Here is a 15,160-nt window from a genome sequence, read left to right on the forward strand (position 1 = left end):
CAGCATAAAATACAAATGATACACTTTTGTTCCATAAAAGTCATATAACATTAGTACATAGCTGTTACTAATGTGCATCATGTACAGATTACAAAAATACACAGTAAGCCGTTAAATTTCACTTACATAATTCTGTAACAAGATTATTATAGTCCATGGATGTAACCCAGTTATGCAACAAATGTTAAACGACTGTCACATAATTGGTTTGTCACTGTGTTACTTCGCCGTTGATAATATACATTATACACAACTTATAGAAGTACATCGTAATGCCGTTAGAGTTCACTTGCGTAACACTGTGATAAAATTGTTATAGTTTATGCGTGTAAACAACATACAGAACAGCTGTGACATTCTTCTTCTATTTCAATTCGATCTCACTTACACAGAATTCCTACAACTTTTTTCGGAACTGGTACATATTTATTCGGTAGAAAAGTTACTTGACATTTTTACCTTTTAGTTATAGAGCAAGCACGTCACTGAACAGTAAGAGTCGTTATATAACAAAATATAAAAATATTACCCCTTTGTTATGGAGCAGCTACAGGATGCGTTTGCTGGAAAGTATATGAGAGGTTCAATCGAAAGCTTCGCGGTAGTCAATCCAGGACATCGACAGATGTGCTGGTGAACTCTGCGTCTTTTCAGATGCACCGGTTAATTAGCAGATTCTTTCGTGAGTTTGATACACTGTTTTTGAATCACGTTGTTCAAAGATTTCTTTTCACATAGACCCGATTCTTTGAACAATCAGTAGGAGTATAGTGCGTCCTAACACTAGCTACTGCGGAATGAGCGTCTCCAACTATAAATATTAGGTCAGGATGCGAACCAAATTTGTAAAATTAATCTACCTAACTTTCGCAGACTGGGTATGCACGCTGAGCGTTTTCTAACCGCTGTATAAACATTCCTAAGAAAAAGAAGAGAAAGCGAAATTAAGATCAGTCGCGAAAAGCAGGTATACCCTGAGATATAGCAGCGAATTCAGCACAATTAACATCAAAATCATTCAAGTTTCTCGTAAGCTCCAAGATCAGGCTGAAACGAGTGTCTTCCTTAGTGATGATATCTTGTACCATCAATTGTTTAGTTTTGTGGTGCGGCGAGAGCTCTTGCTGATTTAAATCGATCTCTAAAACCGCCGATGCATTAAAAGACTAAAAGACGCTTACATCAACTGAACAAGAAGATTGGATAAGAAAGACAGAATGCGTCCCGTGACCAATGTGTAATCGACTACCTAACACCTTGTAGGCTGTTCATGGAAAGGGTCTAAAAGTTGGCCCACGAACTAAGTATCTACTATGACACACTGAACAAGTCACAGCTGCTGACACTCCAGTAGTATGTTGCTGACAAGATACGGGTTTTAACTCACGCGAGGTTGAGAATACAGAAGAAGAAGTGGTGATTAAGAGAGAAGCAACAGTTTCCCGCTAATCCATCGCGCCTCTTCAGCGATCCCCCTGTTCCTGTAAAAAATTGTCCCAAGGCCGACGAGGTAGAGACTTTTTTGGGATAAGTAAATTAGATCCTGAAAAAACTGAAATTCAAGGAAAACACTGAAAATATAATACACTTCAAAGAGCCCTGAGGTAACCTCATAACATCTTAGGAGAAATATTAAAATTTAATTTTGCCTGTAAAAAAATCCGTCCCCTTCGCTCCATGGAAACCCAAATCCAGGTATTTAAATTATCATCTGGGTGCTTAATCCATTAAGTTCCTGTGCCGCTGGCTTTCGGAAAGCATAATAATAAGTAAAACAATAAACTTAATAAAAATAAGGAAATGACTTATTAAATACCGATGGTCTATAAGAAGCCTAGCACCGTTCAAAAAGATTTACGAAGTCTTACATGGCTAAAGTCGGCTAACGAAAACTAGCACCGTTCATAAAGTCTACCAAAAAATAGCCGTACTCGCCGATGGCTGACGAAAAGAAGCACAACTAGCCGAACGGTAACGAAGCGTAGTACAACTCGATAACGCAGACGAAAAGTAACGCCACTCGGCGAGCGATGGCGAAGCGTAGCACAACTCATTTAACGCTAACGAAAAGTAACACTACTCGGCGAGCGATCGCGAAGCCTAGCACAACTAATACATCGCTGACAAAGAGTAGCATTACTGAAACAGTGCTGGCGAAACTTAGCATAACTTGAAAACGGTAAAATGAGTATAAGAACATTTTTTATGGTTTTAAAAGTTGTAAAAGGGTTAGACAGGTGTTTTCGTACCTTTTCTGACATTCCGACCTCAGGCGAGGTATAAAACCGCCTCTTGCCGCCAGTCAGAAAGTAGTATTTTGTAATAAAACGAAAAAAATGAATTTTTATCATGCCCTCTATTATTCTCTCTTTTCTGGGACTATAGGTGCGAATGCAAGAGCTGTCTTCCATGGGGGTGGTGGCGGTGTGCGCATAAGATAGCACGTAAAGGCAAGCCACTCCTAACGCATCATCGGAATAGTGCATTTCGACATGATGTGCCAGAAGGTGGTTTTCTGCTCGTGTGATCGTTTCCAGTCACACGAGGAGAAAAAGGAAAAACCTTAATTCAGCCGTAAAACAGGGTCAATCAAAATAAAAAGCGTATAAATTTCTTGGATACTCGAAGACAGAAAAAATAAGCCCTGTAACTTCAAAATACATCAAGTCTATCATGCCGTATTTTTACATCACACAAACACACACAATCACGCAAAACCTTGTTCTAAAAACATCGTAAATCGATTCCTGAGTGTTGAAAACATACTTCTACAATGATATCTAAAATCTTAAAAAATGATTTACGAGTTATTTATCTGTAAATTAATGTAATCTAAATTTTGTTTGAAAAAAATATTTATCTTTAAGATGTATGTCAGAGACTAAAGTTAACCTCAAATTTAATTTTGCTGCAACAGAATGTTCAAATAATACCTTTCAATGTTTTTTAATTCAAATCAAATGCTCGTCAAATTGAGAAAGTTTGTTAATAACGTACGGAATGTTATTTTAAATTATTCGTATTAATAATAGACTTGGAAAATACTTTATCACGTGAATTTTAATTAATTAATTTTATAAGCAACAGCAAGCCATGCTACTCTTCATCAGCGCTTGACATGCCGTGCTGCTTTTCGTCAGATTTTTGCGAGTGGTGTTACGCCTCACCAGTGCTTTGCGAGTGGTGTTAGTTTTCGTCAACGCTCTACGGGGCATGCTCTTCTTCGTGAGCACTGAATAAACTGTCTACGAACGGTGCCACCTTCCGTTGGCGTTTTGAAAGTCGTGTTAATCTTCGCGAGCACCCGCGAGTAGTGCTTAGCTTCGCGAGTGCTCCAGGAGTGGTGCTACTCTTCTTAAAGAAATTTTTACCCATGCTACACTTCGCTTAGAGCAGCGAATGGTGTTTGTGTTCGTCAACCGCTGAACGGTGCTGGTCTTCTTACGGACCATCGATATAAATTATTTCAAAATTTATAGCGGGCGAAGTAGCGCATACACAGTACGAAGGCTTGAGTGAGAAAATTAGAATGTCGCTAACAATTATAACTTTAACTTTAGTGCTGATTGTGCACTACATTTTTCATGATGTTGCTAATAGACAGAAGAAGCTATATTTTAATTCTAAACATTAAAATCTACTTAAAATCTTCATTCAGTGTTCTCTGACTGCATGAAATTCGATTTCTTTGAATACGCCTACGTTCTGTTCTAACTTAAAAATGCAGTTCTATATCACGAATAAAGCGGAACTCTAATGTTAAATTATCCTATTCCTTTCAAACCTAGTAAACGGGGTTTAGAAAACGGATTGAAAAGCAATTCCAGAATTCAATTATTTTTAATTCTTTTGCATCTGTTTTCGTTTGCTCGATAAATGTCAGGTCATTTTTTAGCTAGTTTTCAATCAATACAATCCAAATTAAATTTGTAATGATTAATTATTTTTATAAACTAATTATTATTGTTTATTTTCAATCGAAAACATCCATTACGTTAAATTTCTTTTTAAACTTTGGGTAATGTTTTATTTTTCATAATTTTGCAATTAATGAAATGCTAATTAAATATCAAATTTTTTCATTAATTATTGTTTTTGATTTCAAGCAAAACAAAAGATCAATTGCATTAAACTTTTTTTCTGTTGAATTTGAGGTATTTTTTATTTTTGCAATTTTGTATTTTATAAAATCTTAATTAGACATCTAATCATTAATTATTTTTAAAAATGAATTATTATTTTTTTTAACAAACAAATCAATCCATTACGTTCACCTTTTTGCGTCTAACATTTCAGGTATTTCTTTACTTTTCACAGTTTTGAATGTCGAATGGGAATTTTAAAATGCTAAGACTTTTAGTAATTCCAATTTGGAACATTAAAAAAAAATTATTTCAATCCGAGCTTTTACAGACCGATGTAAGATAACATACCTTTTTGGTCTACGCTTCCTCCACTAGGTGCGCTTGCAGAGAGACAGCAACCCACCAGCGCATCCTGTTAATGACCTGGATTGACTGCGAGAAGTTTTTTGATTCGACCTCTCGTAAGCTCATTATCTATCTAAGGGAATGCTTAAAGGTTCATCCACACAGAGTAAGGTGAATAGCAAGATTAATGCCCCTTTGAAAAACCGCATTTACTATCCTATTAGGAAATTATCGTCTGACAACGAACAGCGTCATCTTCGAGAGAGGCGTCTTTTATGGTGACCCTATGAACAATCTACTCTTTTGCATCACACTTCTGCTACTATCTATCGCACTACGCAATTCGCCTGGGTACTGTGACGCTGACAAAAATCATCGTTAGCATATGGTCATTTATATGTATATTCCAGGGAGCCTGATCTTGTGGATATGGATATTATTAGACATCTGAATTCTTTCCTTTCGTAATTATATAGCCCACGCCCTCAATGCGGGCACGCACTTCTAAATCTCTAATGTCTTCTTAACCGAAATTGTTCTAGTTAAAGCTCACATAGTTTCAAATGGAACGGATTCTCTTGTGAAAATGGTCAGGAAACACGTGATGGTTGGCAAAGGAGCGTTTCTTTACAAAGCTGTGGAACAGACGGACGGGGATTTGGCCTTAATTTTTAACAAAACGAGTGAGGAAAGTGCATTACTCCATCTAGTCACCTCACTGGTGAAAGGTGAAGTAAAGACAGCAGAGGTCAAAAACTTCCGACAACAGCTTCGCAACAAGAAAATGCATGGAAACTTTTTCCGAAATGCAGAAGATCAACTTTCATCAATGGAGCAAGCTTTTATTTTCCTCAAATTAGCAGAACCTAATTCAGGTAAAGAGGGTTTCATTTTCGCATGCCAGGACAGTTTCATTTCCACCTAAGTATATAGTGACCGCATTTGTCGTGAAGAAAAAGCCAGTGATAGATGCAGAGCATGTCATTCATATGCAGTCGAATACTCCGAAGTAGATTTTCGGGCATCAGTCTTCATTGCACAGGCGAGGCACAAAATTGTTCCATGGTGTGACAGAATTGTTCCCATGAAATATAACTCAGGATGGCCCTGCACAAAAGGTTTTGCGGCCACATCTGCGATGAGCCGAAACTTCCTGAAGGTTCCCAAAGTCACGAGGGACAGAACTTCCCGTCATCAATCTCTGTCTTCACAGTCCTTCTTTGGACCACCTCTGCATCCACGGAACTTCACATCTCTAATGTCTAAGCCACAACTACCACCTAGAGCCCAAATTAAAAAAATCACAATCCTTGTTCTTTCAAAATTTCAAAGCTGCTTAGAAAAAGGGTTGCCATGTTGAATTTAAACTCTTACTCAGAACTCTTTAAAACTCTTCGCATGCTAATTAATGCTTGTGCGTTACCGATTGCCTGAATTTCTGATACCATAAATTGACATATTTCTGAAAATGATTTATTCTTTTTTTCTTTTACCAATTGAATAATTAGATATTCTTATGCAAGTGATTTATATCTGCCGATTTAATTATGTCTCGCATTTTTAACATAGATGTACATGTGTCTGTGATACACATATCATGAGTGAAAAGTTAACAAATAACATATTTATTAAACCAAAAACCGATATTAAGATATAAATTTCTCCGGCGGGAAATAAAAATAAATATCGATTAAAATTGTTCTAAGGAACTTAATTAGAATAAAAATTAACAAAAAAGTAGGAAATTGGGAAAATATGAGCATTCATTGAAAATTAAAATTCGCTAATTTTTGAAAAAATGAAAAACCAAAAATTAAGGATAGCTAGGAGAATGACGTAACTTGAAAAGAGAAGCATCGTCATTTTCATTTTCGCCAAATATTTCGATCGCCCTACGAGGCAACACGTTCAGGCGCGCAATAAGGTTTGCAGCTCAGTGACCCGCACCCGCGCAAGTCGCGCAAGGTCACGCCGGGTTTCAGCTTCGACTTAGAGGGTGTCGCTGCACTTCCAATCCAATATGCTAACCCGAATAAGGTCACAACGAGATCAATAATTAGAAAAAATATCCTAATCACACCTGAAAATACGGGTACTAAACTTAAAATAATAAATAAGTCGACAGGCTGCGGTAAGCGTCTCGCGAGAAAATATAGAAACCCCAATGTTCAAAGAATTAATGTGAGACAAATAAACAACGAAATAATTGAACACGATTCATTTTTGGAAAAGAACACAGAGTTTATATTAGAAAACGACGAACACTGAGAAAGTATAGAGTTTAATCAATTTATGAAGAAAAAAAAGAAAAGATTTTTAAAGTAAGAGAAGAAAGTGGAAATGAACAAAGAATCAGACTATATTCGTCATACAATAATAATGAATAACCGTGGCGGATCATAAAATAATCATTAAAAATTACAAGACTCCAAAGACAGTAAACTATTACTGTTTCAAATTATACTGTTTCAAATTATAAGCAATTGACCTATTAAATTCCGAAATAATGAAAACGATAATGGCGCGCATTTTCTTGAAGAAATAGAAGGATTTAAATAGGTTATAAAATCAATGACCAGCACTTTCTAGAAAACTTAGACGCGCAACTAATTGAAGCTACAAAATATTGGAGCAAAATAAATGAAAATTCCTGGAGATCCTTATCGGATTTCAGCGAATTTTTTATAGTAGTTAAGTACGCGAAATTAATTTCCAAAATTGATCTAAAATAAGCTTATTTGCATATGCTACTGGAAGAAAATTTAAAACAAATCACAGCATGAAAACTTCCTGGAAGGGGCATATATCATTTTAAAAGGATGCCATTTAGTTTAACCAATGCTCCGCCGACTTTCCAGAGACTGACCGATAAAATTATTATTCCAGACTTAAAGCTAAACGTTTTTTGTTATTCAGAGAACATTATTATGGTAACTCAAAATTGTTACAAGTATTTAAAATACTTGAATATCGTACTAGATAAAATAAATGATGCAAACTTAATGATCAGTCCGGACAAATGTGAATTCGGCTGCTCAGAGATCAAATATTCAGGTTTTAAATATAACGGCAAAGGACCACAAATAGATAACGAAATAATTTAACCAATATTGGAATTTCCTAAATCTAGAAATATTAAACAATTACAGCGCATAATAGGGATAGCAAGTAGGTATTGAAGATGCATCTCACACTTTGCCGAAACAATAGAACCGGTGAACAGATTACTTTAAAAAGATAAACAATGGAATTGGGAATTAGAGCCGGATAAGGCACTCCAAAGAATTAAAGACCAATGTTAAAATGGCGCAGAATCTCGGTACTCGGCATCTGAAAAAGAATGTCTAGCCGTAGTTTGGGCCATACGAAAACCTAGGCCATATTTAGAAGGCTATAGTTTTAAAGTAATCATGGACCACATAGCGTTAAAGTGGCTCCATTACCAGACCCTTGAAAATTAGTTATACCCTCAAGCTCAAGACGTCAAGTTTTACGGGAAAACTACAACAAAACCCAGACAGGATATTTAGGTCCTGAGAAAACTCACGCGAAAATTTCCGAACATTACCTTTGGCGAGGGGTATATTCGAACGTGATCATATATTGAAAAAATTGCCACACTTGTCTATGAGTAAAAACAAGTAACCAAAGTAAGATAGGATTGCAGGGAAAAGGGTAACCGAAGAACCATGGACCATGGTTCGAAATAACCCAAATCAAAGAAGCTAATTAGATTACAATACAGTCCAAATTTCATAAACGTGTCATTTCGCGTTGGGGAATATCGTGGATTCTCCACACTGATAATGGTTTAAAATTTATTAACAAAACTTAGATAACGATCATTCCACCTGGAACGAACATATGAACGATTTGCAGTTCGCAATAAATACTAGTAAAAACTCGTCGACCAAATTTACTCAAGCATTTTTCAATATAGGTCGTAGATTAGAACGAATTCAGTCATACAGAAACAATATTAAAAATGACAGAGAAACAGATTATTAAAGCGTCGATAAATAGTTACTATTACTACTAAGAAGGTAACAAATTATAAAAAAGGAAGCGCGGACAAATGTAGATGAATCAAATAAAGGACAAGCTATCAATTGTAATTTAAGAAGAAGATCAGCAGAATTTGAAATAGGAGACAGTGTTTAAAAAAGGGTAAACAAACTGCCAAACAAAACGGACAAAAAGCAGGTAAAAATTACGAGCAATATGAAGGTCCCTTTATTATTCAAAAGAAAGTCGTCCCTACGATTTATGCATTAAAAACCTTAAAGGAAATGTACTTATTAGGATATTCAGACTAAAAATGATTGGTCTAAATTTAAAAGAAGAAATACCTTTTTTACTACAAATATCAGTTTAAAATAATTCATAATGCCTTTATGCAACGTAATATTCTTATTTGTGGTAATCAATCAATTTTCATATTTAATTATTTTAAATGATCGAGCTAACGATAACCAATCCGGTTGTTCGCGTGACGCTTGCGCAGTGCGATGAGATTTTAGAATTTTTAGAATTGAGAGCAATGTTTTCATACATTATAGTTGCTCACAGCGGGGCTCGGCGGTTGTCGTTTAACTCTTTATATAGAATTAATTAATTTAATGAATGTGTACACGAACACGCCATATGGCACTAATCGATTCATTTTTTGTCGTACTTATGTACATACAGAACCGCACGTGTGTATAATATTATCATTAGTATTAACGCATTGATTATATACCTTTCTTTTACATTCGCGTGTAAAGTGGCTTATTCCAGGCTTGTTTAGCGTTCGCTCAGTGCCATTTTACCCATGATTTCCTTTACCGCACTCCAGCAATCATTATTTCCTGCCTTCCCTCCTACATAAAAAAGCCACTTTACACGCGCATGTAAAATAAAATAGTATGAGCAACAAGTCTGGAGAGTTGGCAATTGCCCACGAGTGCGTTCAGCCGCACCAGGGTGTAATTGCCAACTTACCACACTTTTTGCTCAATATAATATTATCGCCTCTTTGACATAATATACTAACATTGGAAAATTTAAAATCGTATCAAAATGTGTAAATTAATATCTTTAACATTTAGGGGTTTGTAAGAATGCATGTGTGTGCTTATAATTTTCTAACTCTAAGTTTGGTTTTATAAAACTCAGTCGAAATAAAAAGAGCATTTCTTCAATTCTGAAATAAATTTTAATGCCAGATAATTAAAAGTAAATTATGCGGATTGCGGAAAGTGAATATCTTTAGTTTTCAATGCATGTATGTAGCCACATACTATTATACTAGGTTTGTCCATTCTTTATCGTCCTCGTCGTCGTCATCCTTATCATCATCATCATCATCATCATCATCATCATCATCATCATCATCATCATCATCATCATCATCATCATCATCATCATCATCATCATCATCATCATCATCATCATCATCATCATCATCATCATCATCATCAACATCATCATCATCATCATCATCATCATCATTAAACGAGCTTACACTAAATAAATACCTTCTTCCATACAATTTATCTTCTCATTTCTTGGTCAGCAAAGTTCTTGAGGTATTAAGCCACCCCAAATTACAAATTTCTCAGTATCTGTTCCTTTTATTCAAAGACCTCGACGTGACTTTTTTGAGGTTTCTTACTGAATTTCAATCGCTACCAAGTGAAACTATCGACAAGGTCGAACGAAGGAATTGAACATTTTCTATAACTGTCTTCGTCTATAGTACCTCGCCAACAATGGCTGACCAATATAATGCAAAAATTTATTAGCCCCTAGCTAACAACATTAAATACGTAAGCCATTTATCGGAAAAATTATGTTTACCATTCTAAAGAGACATATATGTACTAATAGCTTCATAGAAAAAACAAAAGATAAAATTTACATCAATTCCTGGTGAAAAATTCACTACAATAAAAATTCACCCCTTTTTATTCTAAAAGTAGCGAGACGTAACAAAGCCAGCCATATCTATCGTCGTTTAAATTCATTAAACTTGAGCAAATAGCGATTCCACGCCTGGCAGTTGCTTTTCACTGCGCATTGTAAAATAAGTTGTAGGTCGTTTACAATATAATAATTTATGTTATTCAAAGGAAGCATTATAAGCAACAACAGTGCTTTTTTTATATTGTTTGTTACCAATTCTACGTTCTACTCCACTTGATCGCTATTTTTTTACTTGCCACAGCTGATAAAGTAGCGTAGTAGATGACGTCAGCATTATTCTCTTAGCCTTAGTGAAATTTTTTCTAAAATACGTTCAATCTTTCAGAGCTCCAGAATTTATCTGCAACACAGTTTACCTTTTGTTTTTTCTGTGTTGCCAATAAACTAAGAAAACGGTGTTGTCTAGAACATTAATATAATCAATGTTTAAAATTCGCATGCTAAAATTAACTAAGGGCCAAGTGTGGATATTGTCTTTACAAGTTTTACATCTATGCTGTTGAAACGGGGTTCACAAAAATTACGAAAACCGTGAAACAATCAAAACTTACCAACGGCCGATGATAATTAAGTTTTCAGGTTTTAAAAATGCACTTTGAAAATTTGCTATATTCCGAAAAGGGTTTCGTGGCTCCAGTGTGTACGCTTACTATCTGGTTTTTCGAAAATTATCCGTTAACTGCGAAGAAATGAGAGTAAAGTGGTGAATCAACGACATGAACTGAGCAGAAAGCCGACTAACAGCTGTTGTCACTAATAATTCGGCTGTACTTGATCGTACTACCAAAAAAGCACTGTTGGTAAAATTTGCATCAGACTTAGCGGGACATCTGCTACCTTTGAATCTCTTTAAATGCGCTCAAACATTTCAAAGCCTTAAAATATTTAAAATTATTTGCAATTTTTTAAGCCCTGGAAAACTTATTGCCATTATTTAGGGTACCCTAAAATATGCACACAAGGTTGGCTCAAAAACGCTTTTTTTTCTTCAGAAGGCAAAGATCTCCCCAATTTTATACCAAATCCGAAAAAAGAAATTCCATAATTTTTTTTTTCGATTTTAACAGGTGCCGATTTTGAATTGAAGTTTTCCAAGTAAAATGCATGGGGAAACCCCACTTTTTTAAATTTTTGGAATAATTTTTTAGGCTTTGAAAAATATGTGTCAGGAAAGTATGGGAACCTGTTGGCCTAGTTGCATATTTATTCTCATTAGTTAATTAATTATCAATTATTTTAACCAATGAAATTTGTCAAAAAAGTTTTTTTCGAAAATTTGCCCCCCCCCCTTAAAATTATTACTATTAGTCTAGTGCAATATTTAATAACATTGGTTTATTAATTAGGATTTATTTAAACAATTGTAATTAGTTTGAGTTTTTCTCAAATTCATTTTTTCTCTAAAAATTATCACTATTGGGCCAGTGAAATATTTACTAACATTAGATAATTCATTTTCAATTATTTCAACAAATGAAATTTTGTTTCAATAATTTCATTTCGCATTTTTAAAAACTAAAAATGATTACTGTGGGTCTAGTGGAATATTTATCAGCAATAATTAATAACTGCATAGTAATTAATTTATCAGTTATATTTAAGTAATACATTTTATTTAAACATTTTTTAAAAATAAAGTTAATAAAACAATGTTGATAAATATTCCACTGAAGAAATATTAATAATTTTTATTAAAAAAATATTTAAACAAATTCCAATTGTTTAAATAATTCAAAATTAATTAACCAATGCTAATAAATATTCCACTAGACCAATATTATTAATTTTAATTAAAAAAGACGAGAATACAGTGTTCAAAAGGTCGATTTCATGAAGAATTGACATTTTTTGTTTTAAGGGTAGTTTTCAGGTACTTGTGGGGGTGTGTTAGGGGTTTCAAACTCATATGCCTGATAGATGAAATTCTTCGTTGAATAATTCTCTACGGGCCCTCATACTTTCCCGTCACATTTTTTCAAATCCTAAGAAATTATCATAAAAAATCAAAAAAGTTATATCTGTTTCAGTGCATTTTACATAAGAAACTTCAAGTCAAAACCGGCACCTCTTAAAATAAAAAAAATTTTTTAAATAAAAAACTAGGGAATTTATTTTTCAGATTTGTAAGAAAATGGAGGGGATCGTTGCTCTCTAGCATGCACAAAAATTTTGTCATGCATTTTTTGACCACCCAACGTACACGCTGGACCCGTCTTGCATTTGTGTAATGCAAAAAAGTAGTATATAGGAGTTTTTAATTCGGTTTCAAAATCTCCCGCGCTCGAGATCCTGCGCTGATTTTCAAACGCTTCGAGACTCAGAAGTCGTGTGAAAAATATACGTATAACCAAATTCTGAAAAAAGGTTATGTTCCCCAGGATTTACCGCGCATTTCAAATAAATAATTAGTTACGAATTGAAAACAATGTAACACAATATTAGAATGTGTTCACAAAAATTCTCGGGACGTGGTTTCTTTGAGAAATTTTTTAAAAATCTTTATTTGCGACATCTTTTTTATTCGTGGAAACCGTTGAATTATTTGAAATCCAAAATTAGTAAAAAAAACACTTCTAAAATGTTTTGAAACCTTTTCAAATCTTCCAAATGTTTAAAAATCTTTGAAACCCTTTACATCTTTTAAAAGTTTAAAAACCTTTGTGAAATTGTTATGAAAAATTTTAAATCTGATAAACACGCCTTTATAAAATGTGCAAAATCCTTTAAAATGTTTTTAAATCTTTGAAACATTTTGAAATCTTTATTAATGTTTTGTAATATGGTGTACACTCAAAAACCGAGTGGCGAAACTCTTGAAAATTCCGTTATATGGCCATGGCTTATTCTAATAGACCTTTATATTCTAGACGTCGGCAGTGCTCACGTGCTGAAATGTTACGTCATTTCCGTATTTTTCAAACAGTTTTACGTTAAAATGTATGGAAAATATTGTTAATAAAAACAACAACAAAAGATTTATTTGTAAATAACACAGATTTTTAAGGTAGAACATTTTTAAGTCTATTAAAAAAAACGGTGAATAAAGTGCAAAGATGCGGCGACCAAGGCCATTATTTGCATCTGTTGGCATCTATCATCTTCTAAAAAATGCTTAAAAATTCGGCGAAACTTATGGAAGATGATGTTCCAGGTGCAAAATCAGTAAACGAATCAGTAGAAGAGCACAGTATTCAGCAGATGAAACGATGTACTAAATGTAGAAAACCACTATTAAAAGGAAAAAACGTGATTTAGTGGAAAGGTTAGTTGAGGTTTTGTATAGCAGGTATAAATATTTTCTTTTGTACAAGATTTGCAGTACAGAACTTTGTTTGAGTAAATATTTAATATTCATATAAATATAAAATAACACAATATTGTATTTTCTACTTCTCTTTTTCAAGTTTAGACAATAAAAAGCCATTTGTTAGTGATTTACTGGTATAAGGAATGTACTAACAAATTTTCCTTCTTTCATATAAACTGGTTATAAATACATAAATATAATAGCTTTCGTTCGAAAGTGAAAGTATTAAATAGATTTTATTTTTATTTAAAATTTTAGGAGGTTCGAAACCCCGATAATAATGCTTCATTTAATATGTAAGCAAATATTAGCAAAGAAAGAAAATATTAATACCTGCCAAATACAACCTCAACTAACCTTTCTACTGAATCACTTTTTTCCTTGTGAAGATCGTTTTCTATATTTTATACATCGTTTAAGTTGTTTAACACTGCGCTCTACCACCAATATGTGCACTAATTTGGCTTCTGGCACATCATCTTCCCTGATTGTTTCCGGATTTTAAAACATTTTCTTGATGAATATACTTAAAAATTTCTTGTCTTTAAACTCTGATTTATTTACACATTTATTTTTCGTTGTTATTTCTATCAACAATATTTTCCATACATTTCGACACAAAACTGTTCGAAAAATACGAAAATGACGTAAAACCCTGGCAAGTGCGCACTGTCGACGTCTTCAATAAAAAGGTCTATTCTGAAGCTAAGTTAATATTGAAGATTTCAGCTAATAATTTTTATAATTTCTGACCTAAATATCACAAAAAATGTATATTTTTGCATGCTATAGTAACGGAGACGAAATTTTCAAGGTCGCTGAACACCCAGCTTATCAAAATAATTTGCCGCTTCTTACGTCTCATCATTTGAATTTCAGATCTGTCGTTGCAATTTTTATAATCATACGGATTGCAATTTCCGTTGCAGTTAGTCAAGAGCGTTTGATTCCCATATTTTATTCAATAAGTAAAAAAACAGATTTTATCCTACAACCTGCAGATATTCACTTTATTTATTTAATTAAGATCGAAGTACAAAACGATTTTGACACTTGTCAAGCGTCAAATGTCACTCGCGTACCGTTACATTAGTGAAAACCAACTCCAATTTTTAAGAAAGTACCTAATGAATGTCCCGAATGTATTTATGAACAATTTTAATGTTGTGTTACATATTTTTAAAATTCGTAACTAATTATTTATTTGAAATGCGTGGTGAATCCTGGGGAACATAACCTTTTTTCAGAATTCGGTTATACATACATTTTGCGCACGTCTTCTGAGTCTCGAAGCCTTTCACCAATCGACGCAAGATCTCGAGCGCGGGAGATTTGGAAACCGAATTAAAATCGCCTATATAGTACTTTTGTGCATTACACAAATACAAGACGGGATGTATTGTATGCTAGTGTTTATATAATTACATTCCCTATAACGACATAGTAAACGAACGTA

The sequence above is a fragment of the Belonocnema kinseyi genome, chromosome 2 (assembly GCF_010883055.1).
Source record: "Belonocnema kinseyi isolate 2016_QV_RU_SX_M_011 chromosome 2, B_treatae_v1, whole genome shotgun sequence".
NCBI lineage: Eukaryota > Metazoa > Arthropoda > Insecta > Hymenoptera > Cynipidae > Belonocnema > Belonocnema kinseyi.